Source organism: Callithrix jacchus, chromosome 3 (assembly GCF_049354715.1).
Source record: "Callithrix jacchus isolate 240 chromosome 3, calJac240_pri, whole genome shotgun sequence".
Taxonomy (NCBI): Eukaryota; Metazoa; Chordata; class Mammalia; order Primates; family Cebidae; genus Callithrix; species Callithrix jacchus.
The window spans coordinates 7,763,322-7,777,113 of record NC_133504.1 but is presented as its reverse complement, the minus strand read 5'-3'; the positions used below and the strand labels follow the sequence as shown (position 1 = coordinate 7,777,113).

Genomic DNA, 13,792 nt, shown 5'->3' with positions numbered 1-13,792 from the left:
GTCATCCAGGCTGGAGTGTGAGGGCGTGATCCTGGCTCACTGCAACCTCTGCCTCCCAGGTTCAAGTGATTCTCCTGCCTTAGTCTCCTGAGCCCGGCTAATTTTGTATTTTTAGTAGAGACAGGGTTTCGCCATGTTGGTCAAGCTAGTCTTAGAACTCCTGACCTCAGGTGATCCGCCGGCCTTGGCCTCCCAAAGTGCTGGGATTACAGGCACGAGCCACCGCGCCCAGCCCAAACCAAAGCTTCCAACAGCACCTGAATGCTGTGTTTTTGCACTTCCATTCGTCTGCAATCTCAGATTTTTCATGCATGACTTTAGGGTTCTGGTGGCTTGGAGGGAGGATATCTAGTGTGTTTGCATTTAGATTTCAGGGACCACAGGCTTCTAAGAGAGTGTTGCTCCTGAGCCATATCTTGAGAAAGGGGAAGGACCAGAGGAGATGATCGCTACTTCAGTTTGAGGGCCAAGGGAGAACCAACTGCACGCAGCGAGGAAGAACAAGCTGCTCTGGGCTCCTTCGGACTTTCCCGGCTGTTTTTCTCCCACTTTCTGTAGAGGCTGATGCTATTTGTGACGCCCATCTTCTATAAACTGTCAGCCAGAAACACCTGCTGAAATAAAGGCCATCTGTTCTGAATGCTGAATGCGGGTTGTTGGGATCTCCCAAAACACACACAGGAAAGTGAACTTATGCGAAGGAAGCCAGACCTGAAATGGACCCTCTGGGGCTTTACCGGCCCTCGGCCTCCGGTGGATGTCGGGAAGCAGCGAAGACAGTGCTGTGGCCTTCCCAGGACGCTGTGACTCCCATCTGGTAGCGGTCGTGCTGTGTGAGCTGGTGTGTCTCTTTTGACTCAAGGGAACATGCTTGCTTGTGAAGTGAAATGGCAGATCTTCAGAGGCTCGAAAATGCCAGCTGCTGTGTGTAATGGAAAGACGCAGCAGCCTGGGCGGGTCAGCGGCAATCCAGAATGAATGGCTCCAAAGGGGAGCTTCGCCGTTCAGGTCAGCAGAAAGACAGGTGGGAGACCAACCAAGGACTTCCGTTTTTGTTATTTCAGAGATACTAGAGCATGCTTGTTTGCTGAGGGGAATGGTCCAGTAGATAGAAAATGGTGATGCAGGGCTAGGCGTGGTGGCTCACTCCTGTAACCCCAGCACTTTGGGAGGCCGAGGCGGGTAGTCAGGAGATCGAGACCAGCCTTGCCAAGAAGGTGAAACCCCGTCTCTACTAAAAATACAAACGTTAGCTGGAGGCAGTGGCAGGTGCCTGTAATCGCAGCTACTCAGGAGGCTGAGGGCAGGAGAATCACTTGAACCCGGGAGGCGGAAGTTGCAGTGAGGTGAGATGGCACCGCCGCACTCTAGCCCGGGTGACAGAGCAAGACTCTGTTTTAAAAATAAAGAAATAGAAAGTGGTGGTGCAAGACAGAAAGCTCAGACTTGCGGGAGCCTTTGAGAATGTTCCAGGCAATGGATTTAGAACCCACGTGAAGGTGTGGGCCTCGGGTAAGAGCAGAGGCGTTTGGTTCTGAGCACCAGGGAATGGAATATGGGTACTCCTGTAGCTAGGAGGTCACTGCGACGCTGGGCAGATGAGTTACTTAAAGCATAGTGTTCCTCCAAACGCAGAGTGGCGCTTCATCAGAGGCACTACCATGAGTTTCACGGGGAAAGGGGACATGCACTTAAGATATGGTTGAGAGAGGGAGGTAAGGGGATGGAACCTGCAGTGGGAACTCTGGGTTTTACTGTAGCACGTGGGCTCCGAGTGTCTATGGAACGTGGATGCTGGGACAGGGAAGACAGGTGGGAAGCAGAATTGCCATTCTTCACAGTTTTACTTAGGCTGTCTATGGCAGTGCTGCAAGTTTTAAGTTAATGACTCGTCACCAAAATTTTTAACTGACGTGTCCACAGATCTGCCTATTCCTGATCTAAGCTATAAATCCAAGAAACCAAATTCTGTTGAGCCAGTTAATGAAGATCAGTTTCAGCTGGGTGCGGTGGGTCATGCCTATCTATAATTCCAGCACTTTAGGAAGCCGAGGTGGGCGGATCACAAGGTCAGGAGTTTGAGACCAGCCTGGCCAATGTGGTGAAACCCTGTCTCTAATAAAAATACAAAAATTAGCCAGGCATGGTGGCACATACCTGTAATTCCAGCTACTTAGGTGGCTGAAACACAAGAATTGTTGAACCTGGGCGGCAGAGGTTGTAGTGAGCCACGATCGTGCCATTGCACTCTGGCCTAGGTGACAAGACTCTGCCACAAAATAAATAAATAAATAAATAAATATCACAACATGTCAGTTAATAGGGTTGCAAATAAAAAAAAAAAGAATTACCACATAAGTGCAGAAATTGAATATATATTTGTTTTTAATCACTGACTCAATGCAGAAGTAAAGTGGGTGTCCTGATTTCAAGCATGACGTGGTGGGAAAGATAGGTACAGCTCAAGTGGGAAACGGTGTACAACAAATTCTGCAGCTTACTAAGAAACAGGAGGCTTGCCGGGTGCAGTGGCTCACGCCTATAATCCCAGCACTTTGGGAGGCCGAGGCGGGTGGCTCACTTGAGGTCAGGAGTTCAAGACCAGTCTGGTCAACAGGGTGAAACCCTGTCTCTACTAAAGATACAAAAATGAGCCAGGCATGACTGTGAGCACCTGTAATCCCAGCTACATGGGAGGCAGAGGCACGAGGATCGCTTGAACCCTAGAGGCAGAGGTTGCAGTGAGTTGAGACGGTGCTGCTGTACTCCAGCCTGGGTAACAGAGCAAGCCTCAGTCTGAAAAAAGAAAGGAAGGGAGGGAGGGAGGGATGAAGAAAGAGAGGGAGACAGAAAGAAAGAGAAAGGAAGGAAGAGAGAAAGAGAAAGAAGAAAGAGGAAAAAAGAGAGAGAGAAAGGAAGGAAGGAGAAGAGGCTTAAGTAAAATGGTAGGATTTAGCTCTATATTATAGTTTGCTCCATTTTACAGGTGGAATAAATAAAATTTTAAAGAGGTTGTTTGGTGACAGTGGAAAGTGGTCAGGTTTTGTGTGTATGTTGTTGTTTTTTTCAGTCTCAGGCTGGACTGTCCGGGACACTTGCTCTGTTAAATGGGTTGGTGCCAGAGATAAAACGCTTTGGACGCTCCAGCTAGTGGATTGTTAGAATTCGCCCGACTGACTCCCTGCCACTGTTGGCCCAAGCTGAGCACTGTTCTGGTTACATTCAAGGTCATTTGATTTGATTCCACTGAAACCCTCACAAACATTGAAGTCGAGCAGCAACTTAAGGTTTAGAAAAGTGGTTGTCAATTTTTCAAATAGAACTTGCAGTAGATTTTACGTCACAAGCTAGCACTTCAGCACACACGCTCCTTCTAAAGCAAGCCAAAGATGTTTCACAAACGTCTCTCCTCTTAGACACATATTACATTCCGATCAGTATATTCTGTTCAACTCTGTTCTGTTAGGTAAAAAAGATGTTGCTATAGGCAGGGGGCAGTGGCTCAGGCCTGTAATCCCAGCACTTTGGGAGGCCAAGGCAGGTGGATCATGAGGTCAGGAGTTTAAGACCAGCCTGATCAACATGGTGAAACCCTGTCTCTACTAATAATACAAAAATTAGCCAGGTGTGGTGGTGCGCACCTGTAATCCCAGCTACTCGGGAGGCTGAGGCAAGAGAATTGCTTGAATCTGGGAGGCAGAGGCTGCAGTGAGCTGAGATCACACCATTGCCCTCCAGCCTGAGCAACAGAGTGAGACTTGGTCTCAAAAAAAAAAAAAAAAAAAGTTGCTAAAAATCTACTACATTGATTGCCAAAAATCTATATTTATTTATTTGTTTTTTGGTCACCCAGGCTGCAGTTCAATAGCGCAATCTCTGCTCACTGCAACCTCTGTCTCCTGGGTGCAAGCGATTCTCCCACCTCAGCCTCCCGAGTAGCTGGGATTACAGGCACCTGCCACCATGCCCACCTAATTTTTGTATTTTTAGTAGAGATGGGTTTTCATCATGTTGGCCATGCTGGTCTCAAACCTCTGACCTCAGGTGATCCGCCTCCCTTGGCCTCCCAAAGTACTAGGATTGCAGGGGTGAGCCACTGCGCCCCACCCTAGATTGAATTTTTATCCACTAATGGGTTATAAACCAACCTGAAAAACACAGGTTTAGAAAATGTAGTTTTCTCTATTTTAATCATTTATTGGAATAACAATAAATCATTTAATCATTTAGTGGAATAACAGCCAAGATTTTATAAACTAGAAAACATTTGATATTAATATTCAAGGACATCTGATTCGAACAAAGGTGACAAAGGTATTTATTTTAAAAATAATAACTACCACTTTTATTGCCTACTCTTATAGTAAGAGGCTCTTTACAGACATTTTCTCAAATTCCTGCAACGACCTTGTGATTTAGGGCACTACCTTCCCATCAAGGAATGACAGTGCTTCTGTACATCACAGGGGATGGCCAGAAGTAACCAGATTTCAAAGGAGATGCAGCGTGCACGCCAAGGGCTTGAGACAGCTAGCGTGACTCACCCCATCTTGGCTGCTGGACCTGTCTGCTCTCCCCCTGCTCTCGAGGGTTGTCGAGTCGAGGTAAAAATGGCTAAGCCACTGAGGCAGAAACAGAATGCAGAGTAAGGGCCTGCGGTTTATGAGGACATTGTGCTGACTGCTTCATATCCCCTTTAGTCTCTGTGTAAGCAATAGGCTTGCCGCAATTGAGATGCCTGAGAGGGGCAGAGACCCCTGCCCATATTTTCTCAGGAGCTGAGCCTTTGCTCTACCTCCTGATGGAAAACGTAGTTAACAAGCCACCTTAAGGGCACCATTGTTTGCTTGTACTACGTATCTTTGAAAAAACACATATTAACCCTTAAAATGCTTTGTGAGCTGTTATCACAAGCTCCTGATAACTATTTTTGCGTGATTTCTGTTCCCTTTTCTGTTTGCCCCCTTTTCTGCTGAGCTAAAGTAAATGTAACAAGAAAAAAGGTATAAAAGCTGTCACCCACAGAAATAAAGTTGCTGCTTGACTGCAAGTCATTCAGACCTCCAGACTCCACTTTCCTATCTTCTCTCACTTCCGCATGCTCTCTCCCTCAGGTTGAACGAGACATCTACATTGGTGGTCTCGGGGACTCCCGCAGGTTGGTAGCCCCCTGGCAGATGTGCCGGACCCCGACAAGGAGATGAGCAAGCAAGCGAGTAGACGAGTCCGTCTTTCCACAGTGTACGGGTGCTGGCGGTCAATGAGCCTCGGTGGGTCTGAGCGAGACGGTTCATCACTCTCAGCACAGCAAAGGCCAGCAGCTCAGCACTGCAGAGCTAGGTCTCCTGACGCCAAGTCCCATAGCACAGGCCAGGCTCTGTACTTTTGATAGCAAGTGGAGACAAGCATGGGGCGAGCAGTGGCATGGCAGTCATGCTCTAAGCTTGCGTCTATGACTAGCTACACAAATGGCTACTGGTCAGAGTGTGGTGGGGGCCTTGTGGCTTGGCACAGTCTGCAAAGACACACAGGGTCCCAGGGCCTCGGGGACTGATTCTCTCAACAATTCTTCATTTTATAGTGAAAAGACATCTTCCTTCCTTCCTCCCTCCCTCCCTCCTTCCCTTCCTTCCTTTTCCTCTCTTTCTCTTTCTTTCTTTCTTTCCTTCTTTCCAGGGTCTTGCTCTGTTCTCCAGGCTGGAATGCAGGGGCATGATCAGAGATTCACTACAGCCTTGACCTTCCTGGCTCAGGCAATCCTCCCACCTCAGCCTCTTGAGTAGCTGGGACGACAGGTGTGTGCAACTGCACCAGGCTAATTTTTAAAATTTTTCATAGAGATGGGGGTCTCACTATGTTTCCCAGGCTGGTCGTGAACTCCTAGGCTGAAGCGATCCTCCCATCTTGGCCCCTCAAAGTGCTGGCATTGCAAATCCATTTTATTTTAAAAGTTTTATTCATCTCTCTGAATTTACTTCACAGTAAGTTGATGAGACTTGGTGGATCGAAGCGAGACAATTCATTACTCTCAGCACCTCAAACGACAGCAGCGCAGCATTGCAGAGCGAGGTCCCCTGATCCCAAGTTCCATGGCACAGGCCAGGCTCTGTTCTTTTGATAGCAAGTGGTAACAAGCCAGTCTCCTCCACGAGTGCTGTCAAGGTGAGAGAGGCGTACCTTTCCTTTTCCCCCAGTGGTTATCTGGTTGTCCCATACATTGAAGAAATTGCATTTTCGACAGATATCTATTAAATTTCTCTCCTCTCCTCTCTCTCTCTCTCTCACTCTCACACACACACACACACACACACACACACTTCTATTTCTGGGCTCTGTTCTCTCTCTCACATACACACACACACACACGCTTCTATTTCTGGGCTCTGTTCTCTCTCTCTCACACACACACACACGCTTCTATTTCTGGGCTCTGTTCTCTCTCACACACACACACACACACACGCTTCTATTTCTGGGCTCTGTTCTCTTTCACACACACACACACGCTTCTATTTCTGGGCTCTGTTCTCTTTCACACACACACACACGCTTCTATTTCTGGGCTCTGTTCTCTCTCTCTCTCTCACACACACACACACCCTTCTATTTCTGGGCTCTGTTCTCTCTCTCTCACACACACACACACACGCTTCTATTTCTGGGCTCTGTTCTCTCTCTCACACACACACACACATGCTTCTATTTCTGGGCTCTGTTCTCTCTCTCACACACACACACACGCTTCTATTTCTGGGCTCTGTTCTCTCACACTCACACACACACACACGCTTCTATTTCTGGGCTCTGTTCTCTCTCTCACACACACACACACGCTTCTATTTCTGGGCTCTGTTCTCTCACACTCACACACACACACGCTTCTATTTCTGGGCTCTGTTCTCTTTCACACACACACACACACGCTTCTATTTCTGGGCTCTGTTCTCTCTCTCTCACACACACACACGCTTCTATTTCTGGGCTCTGTTCTCTCACACACACACACACACACACGCTTCTATTTCTGGGCTCTGTTCTCTCTCTCTCACACACACAAACACACACACACCCTTCTATTTCTGGGCTCTGTTCTCTCTCTCTCACACACACACACACACGCTTCTATTTCTGGGCTCTGTTCTCTCTCTCTCACACACACACATGCTTCTATTTCTGGGCTCTGTTCTCTCTCTCTCTCACACACACACAACTTCTATTTCTGGGCTCTGTTCTCTCTCACACACACACGCACACACGCTTCTATTTCTGGGCTCTGTTCTCTCTCTCTCTCACACACACACACACCCTTCTATTTCTGGGCTCTGTTCTCTCTCTCTCTCACACACACACACGCTTCTATTTCTGGGCTCTGTTCTCTCACACTCACACACACACACACGCTTCTATTTCTGGGCTCTGTTCTCTTTCACACACACACACACGCTTCTATTTCTGGGCTCTGTTCTCTCTCTCACACACACACACACGCTTCTATTTCTGGGCTCTGTTCTCTCTCTCACACACACACACACGCTTCTATTTCTGGGCTCTGTTCTCTCTCTCTCTCACACACACACACGCTTCTATTTCTGGGCTCTGTTCTCTCTCTCTCACACACACACACGCTTCTATTTCTGGGCTCTGTTCTCTCTCTCACACACACACACGCTTCTATTTCTGGGCTCTGTTCTCTCTCTCTCACACACACACACACACCCTTCTATTTCTGGGCTCTGTTCTCTCTCTCTCACACACACACACACGCTTCTATTTCTGGGCTCTGTTCTCTCACACTCACACACACACACGCTTCTATTTCTGGGCTCTGTTCTCTCACACACACACACACCCTTCTATTTCTGGGCTCTGTTCTCTCTCTCTCACACACACACACACGCTTCTATTTCTGGGCTCTGTTCTCTCTCTCTCTCTCACGCACACACACACGCTTCTATTTCTGGGCTCTGTTCTCTCTCTCACACACACACACACACACACGCTTCTATTTCTGGGCTCTGTTCTCTCTCTCTCTCACACACACACACACGCTTCTATTTCTGGGCTCTGTTCTCTCTCTCACACACACACACACACACACGCTTCTATTTCTGGGCTCTGTTCTCTCTCTCTCACACACACACACGCTTCTATTTCTGGGCTCTGTTCTCTCTCACACACACACACACACACGCTTCTATTTCTGGGCTCTGTTCTCTCTCTCTCACACACACACACACAAACACCCTTCTATTTCTGGGCTCTGTTCTCTCTCTCTCACACACACACACACACGCTTCTATTTCTGGGCTCTGTTCTCTCTCACACACACACACACATGCTTCTATTTCTGGGCTCTGTTCTCTCTCTCTCTCACACACACACAACTTCTATTTCTGGGCTCTGTTCTCTCTCACACACACACGCACACACGCTTCTATTTCTGGGCTCTGTTCTCTCTCTCTCTCTCACACACACACACACCCTTCTATTTCTGGGCTCTGTTCTCTCTCTCTCTCATACACACACACGCTTCTATTTCTGGGCTCTGTTCTCTCACACTCACACACACACACGCTTCTATTTCTGGGCTCTGTTCTCTTTCACACACACACACACACGCTTCTATTTCTGGGCTCTGTTCTCTCTCTCACACACACACACACACGCTTCTATTTCTGGGCTCTGTTCTCTCTCTCACACACACACACACGCTTCTATTTCTGGGCTCTGTTCTCTCTCTCACACACACACACACACGCTTCTATTTCTGGGCTCTGTTCTCTCTCTCTCACACACACACACGCTTCTATTTCTGGGCTCTGTTCTCTCTCTCACACACACACACGCTTCTATTTCTGGGCTCTGTTCTCTCTCTCTCACACACACACACACCCCCTTCTATTTCTGGGCTCTGTTCTCTCTCTCTCACACACACACACACGCTTCTATTTCTGGGCTCTGTTCTCTCTCTCACACACACACACACAACTTCTATTTCTGGGCTCTGTTCTCTCTCTCTCACACACACACACGCTTCTATTTCTGGGCTCTGTTCTCTCTCTCTTACACACACACACACACCCTTCTATTTCTGGGCTCTGTTCTCTCTCACACACACACACACACACGCTTCTATTTCTGGGCTCTGTTCTCTCTCTCACACACACACACCCTTCTATTTCTGGGCTCTGTTCTCTCTCTCTCACACACACACACACACACTTCTATTTCTGGGCTCTGTTCTCTCACACACACACACACACACACGCTTCTATTTCTGGGCTCTGTTCTCTCTCTCACACACACACACAACTTCTATTTCTGGGCTCTGTTCTCTCTCACACACACACGCACACACGCTTCTATTTCTGGGCTCTGTTCTCTCTCTCTCTCACACACACACACACCCTTCTATTTCTGGGCTCTGTTCTCTCTCTCACACACACACACACACACACGCTTCTATTTCTGGGCTCTGTTCTCTCTCTCTCACACACACACATGCTTCTATTTCTGGGCTCTGTTCTCTCTCTCTCACACACACACACACGCTTCTATTTCTGGGCTCTGTTCTCTCTCTCTCTCTCACACACACACGCTTCTATTTCTGGGCTCTGTTCTCTCTCTCTCACACACACACACACACAACTTCTATTTCTGGGCTCTGTTCTCTCTCTCACACACACACACACAAACTTCTATTTCTGGGCTCTGTTCTCTCTCTCTCTCTCACACACACACACACTTCTATTTCTGGGCTCTGTTCTCTCTCTCACACACACACACACACACGCTTCTATTTCTGGGCTCTGTTCTCTCTCTCTCTCTCACACACACACACGCTTCTATTTCTGGGCTCTGTTCTCTCTCACACACACACACACGCTTCTATTTCTGGGCTCTGTTCTCTCTCTCTCTCTCTCACACACACACCCTTCTATTTCTGGGCTCTGTTCTCTCTCTCTCTCACACACACACACGCTTCTATTTCTGGGCTCTGTTCTCTCTCTCTCTCTCACACACACACGCTTCTATTTCTGGGCTCTGTTCTCTCTCTCACACACACACACACACACGCTTCTATTTCTGGGCTCTGTTCTCTCTCACACACACACACACACGCTTCTATTTCTGGGCTCTGTTCTCTCTCTCACACACACACACACACGCTTCTATTTCTGGGCTCTGTTCTCTCTCACACACACACACACACACGCTTCTATTTCTGGGCTCTGTTCTCTCTCTCTCACACACACACACACGCTTCTATTTCTGGGCTCTGTTCTCTCTCACACACACACACACACACGCTTCTATTTCTGGGCTCTGTTCTCTCTCTCACACACACACACACGCTTCTATTTCTGGGCTCTGTTCTCTCTCTCACACACACACGCTTCTATTTCTGGGCTCTGTTCTCTCTCTCACACACACACACGCTTCTATTTCTGGGCTCTGTTCTCTCTCTCTCACACACACACACACGCTTCTATTTCTGGGCTCTGTTCTCTCTCTCTCACACACACACACACACACACGCTTCTATTTCTGGGCTCTGTTCTCTCTCTCACACACACACACGCTTCTATTTCTGGGCTCTGTTCTCTCTCTCTCACACACACACACACGCTTCTATTTCTGGGCTCTGTTCTCTCTCTCTCACACACACACACACGCTTCTATTTCTGGGCTCTGTTCTCTCTCACACACACACACACACGCTTCTATTTCTGGGCTCTGTTCTCTCTCACACACACACACACACGCTTCTATTTCTGGGCTCTGTTCTCTCTCACACACACACACACGCTTCTATTTCTGGGCTCTGTTCTCTCTCTCACACACACACACACGCTTCTATTTCTGGGCTCTGTTCTCTCTCTCTTACACACATACACGCTTCTATTTCTGGGCTCTGTTCTCTCACACTCACACACACACAACTATTTCTGGGCTCTGTTCTCTCTCTCACACACACACGCTTCTATTTCTGGACTCTGTTCTCTCTCTCACACACACACACACTTCTATTTCTGGGCTCTGTTCTCTCACACACACACACACGCTTCTATTTCTGCGCTCTGTTCTCTCTCACACACACACACACACACAACTTCTATTTCTGGGCTCTGTTCTCTCTCACACACACACACGCTTCTATTTCTGGGCTGTGTTCTCTCTCTCACACACACACACGCTTCTATTTCTGGGCTCTGTTCTCTCACACACACACACACGCTTCTATTTCTGGGCTCTGTTCTCTCTCACACACACACACACACACACTTCTATTTCTGGGCTCTGTTCTCTCTCTCACACACACACGCTTCTATTTCTGGGCTCTGTTCTCTCTCACACACACACACACGCTTCTATTTCTGGGCTCTGTTCTCTCTCTCTCACACACACACACGCTTCTATTTCTGGGCTCTGTTCTCTCTCTCTCTCTCTCACACACACACACACGCTTCTATTTCTGGGGTCTGTTCTCTCTCACACACGCACACACGCTTCTATTTCTGGGCTCTGTTCTCTCTCTCACACACACACACACGCTTCTATTTCTGGGCTCTGTTCTCTCTCTCTCTCTCACACACACACACACGCTTCTATTTCTGGGCTCTGTTCTCTCTCTCACACACACACGCTTCTATTTCTGGGCTCTGTTCTCTCTCACACACACACACATGCTTCTATTTCTGGGCTCTGTTCTCTCTCTCTCTCTCTCTCTCACACACACACACACGCTTCTATTTCTGGGCTCTGTTCTCTCTCTCTCTCTCTCACACACACACACGCTTCTATTTCTGGGCTCTGTTCTCTCTCTCACACACACACACGCTTCTATTTCTGGGCTCTGTTCTCTCTCACACACACACACATGCTTCTATTTCTGGGCTCTGTTCTCTCTCTCTCTCTCTCTCTCACACACACACACACGCTTCTATTTCTGGGCTCTGTTCTCTCTCTCTCTCTCTCACACACACACACGCTTCTATTTCTGGGCTCTGTTCTCTCTCTCACACACACACACGCTTCTATTTCTGGGCTCTGTTCTCTCTCTCTCACACACACACACGCTTCTATTTCTGGGCTCTGTTCTCTCTCTCTCTCTCTCTCACACACACACACACACGCTTCTATTTCTGGGGTCTGTTCTCTCTCACACACACACACACACGCTTCTATTTCTGGGCTCTGTTCTCTCTCTCACACACACACACACGCTTCTATTTCTGGGCTCTGTTCTCTCTCTCTCTCTCACGCACACACACACGCTTCTATTTCTGGGCTCTGTTCTCTCTCTCTCTCTCACGCACACACACACGCTTCTATTTCTGGGCTCTGTTCTCTCTCTCTCTCTCACGCACACACACACGCTTCTATTTCTGGGCTCTGTTCTCTCTCTCTCTCTCACGCACACACACACGCTTCTATTTCTGGGCTCTGTTCTCTCTCTCACACACACACACGCTTCTATTTCTGGGCTCTGTTCTCTCTCTCACACACACACACGCTTCTATTTCTGGGCTCTGTTCTCTCTCTCTCTCACACACACACACACACACACGCTTCTATTTCTGGGCTCTGTTCTCTTCCATTGATCTGAGTAGATGTCAGCAGTGTCACTTTAATTCTTGCTGCTTGAAATATTTAATTAAAAGATTGTAACCCTTTTTACACATTTTTTGGTCTATTCTAGTATGCTTAGTTTTCCTCAAGAACTTTGGAATCAGCTTTTTCTTGTTTTTTTTTTTGAGACAGAGTTTCACTCTCATTACCCAGGCTGGAGTGCAATGGCACGATCTCGCCTCACCACAGCCTCTGCCTCCTGGGTTCAGGCAATTCTCCTGCCTCGGCCTCCTGAGTAGCTGGGATTACAGGCACGCGCCACCATGCCCAGCTAATTTTTTGTATTTTTAGTAGAGACGGGGTTTCACCATGTTGACCAGGATGGTCTTGATCTGCTGACCTCGTGATCCACCCGCCTCGGCCTCCCAAAGTGCTGGGATTACAGGCTTGAGCCACTGCGCCCGGCCAGCCTTTCTTTCTTTTAAAAATCCAGTTGCAATTTCATTGGGATTACCTTACTTATTTACAGGATTGCCTTATTTATAGAATCAGTTAAGCAGAACTAATATCATTAACAATTGATTTTTTTTTCAATTGCTCAGGCCAGAAACCAATTTGGAGTCATCTTTGACGCTTCCAGCTCTCCCATATCCTTCATCTGATTCATCAGCAAGCCTGTCAGCGGCGCCTTCACTACACATCCAGAAACTGACCGCTGCTCACCCACTCCCACCTCCCACCCGTGTCCAGTAATCGTCATTCTTCACCCACTTCTCAACAGCTCCCTAAGTGACCTTCCTGCCTTCCCTCTGGCTTGACTATTCTCAACACACAAGTCAGATCCCCTCGCTCCTCTGCTCAATACGGATGCTCTGGAGGCTCTCCGCCTCACTCAGTAAAAAGCAGACTTGGAGCAAAGATCCTACAATTATCTGGGGGAGAGTCTCAGGCAGAGGAAATAGCCAGAACAAATGCCACAGGCAAGATCGTGGTGGGGAAGAACCTGAGAGGAGGGCCAGACCCAGCAGGAGTCCAGGGCCTTAGAGACCAGCTCACACTAAAAACAGCTGGAAGCAGTGACCCCCGTGGGGTGGGTATTGTGATAGGAGGGAAAAGATCTTTTTTATGAAGTTAAAAGCCTTGCACGACGGCCTGCCTTCTAAAACTATCTACACGTATGGCTTTGATAAAAATAAAAAATAAGAAATTTTAAAACACT

The 13,792-nt window shown here is 48.0% G+C and overlaps 1 long non-coding RNA gene across 1 annotated transcript; it reads left to right on the top strand.

Annotated features, from left to right (window-relative positions):
* Positions 1–644: 644 nt before the first annotated feature.
* On the top strand, positions 645–13,792 carry LOC108590867 (uncharacterized). Its single transcript, XR_001910587.4, has 3 exons — positions 645–1,024; positions 5,983–6,162; positions 13,176–13,792. It is a non-coding gene; the product is annotated as an uncharacterized LOC108590867 (long non-coding RNA).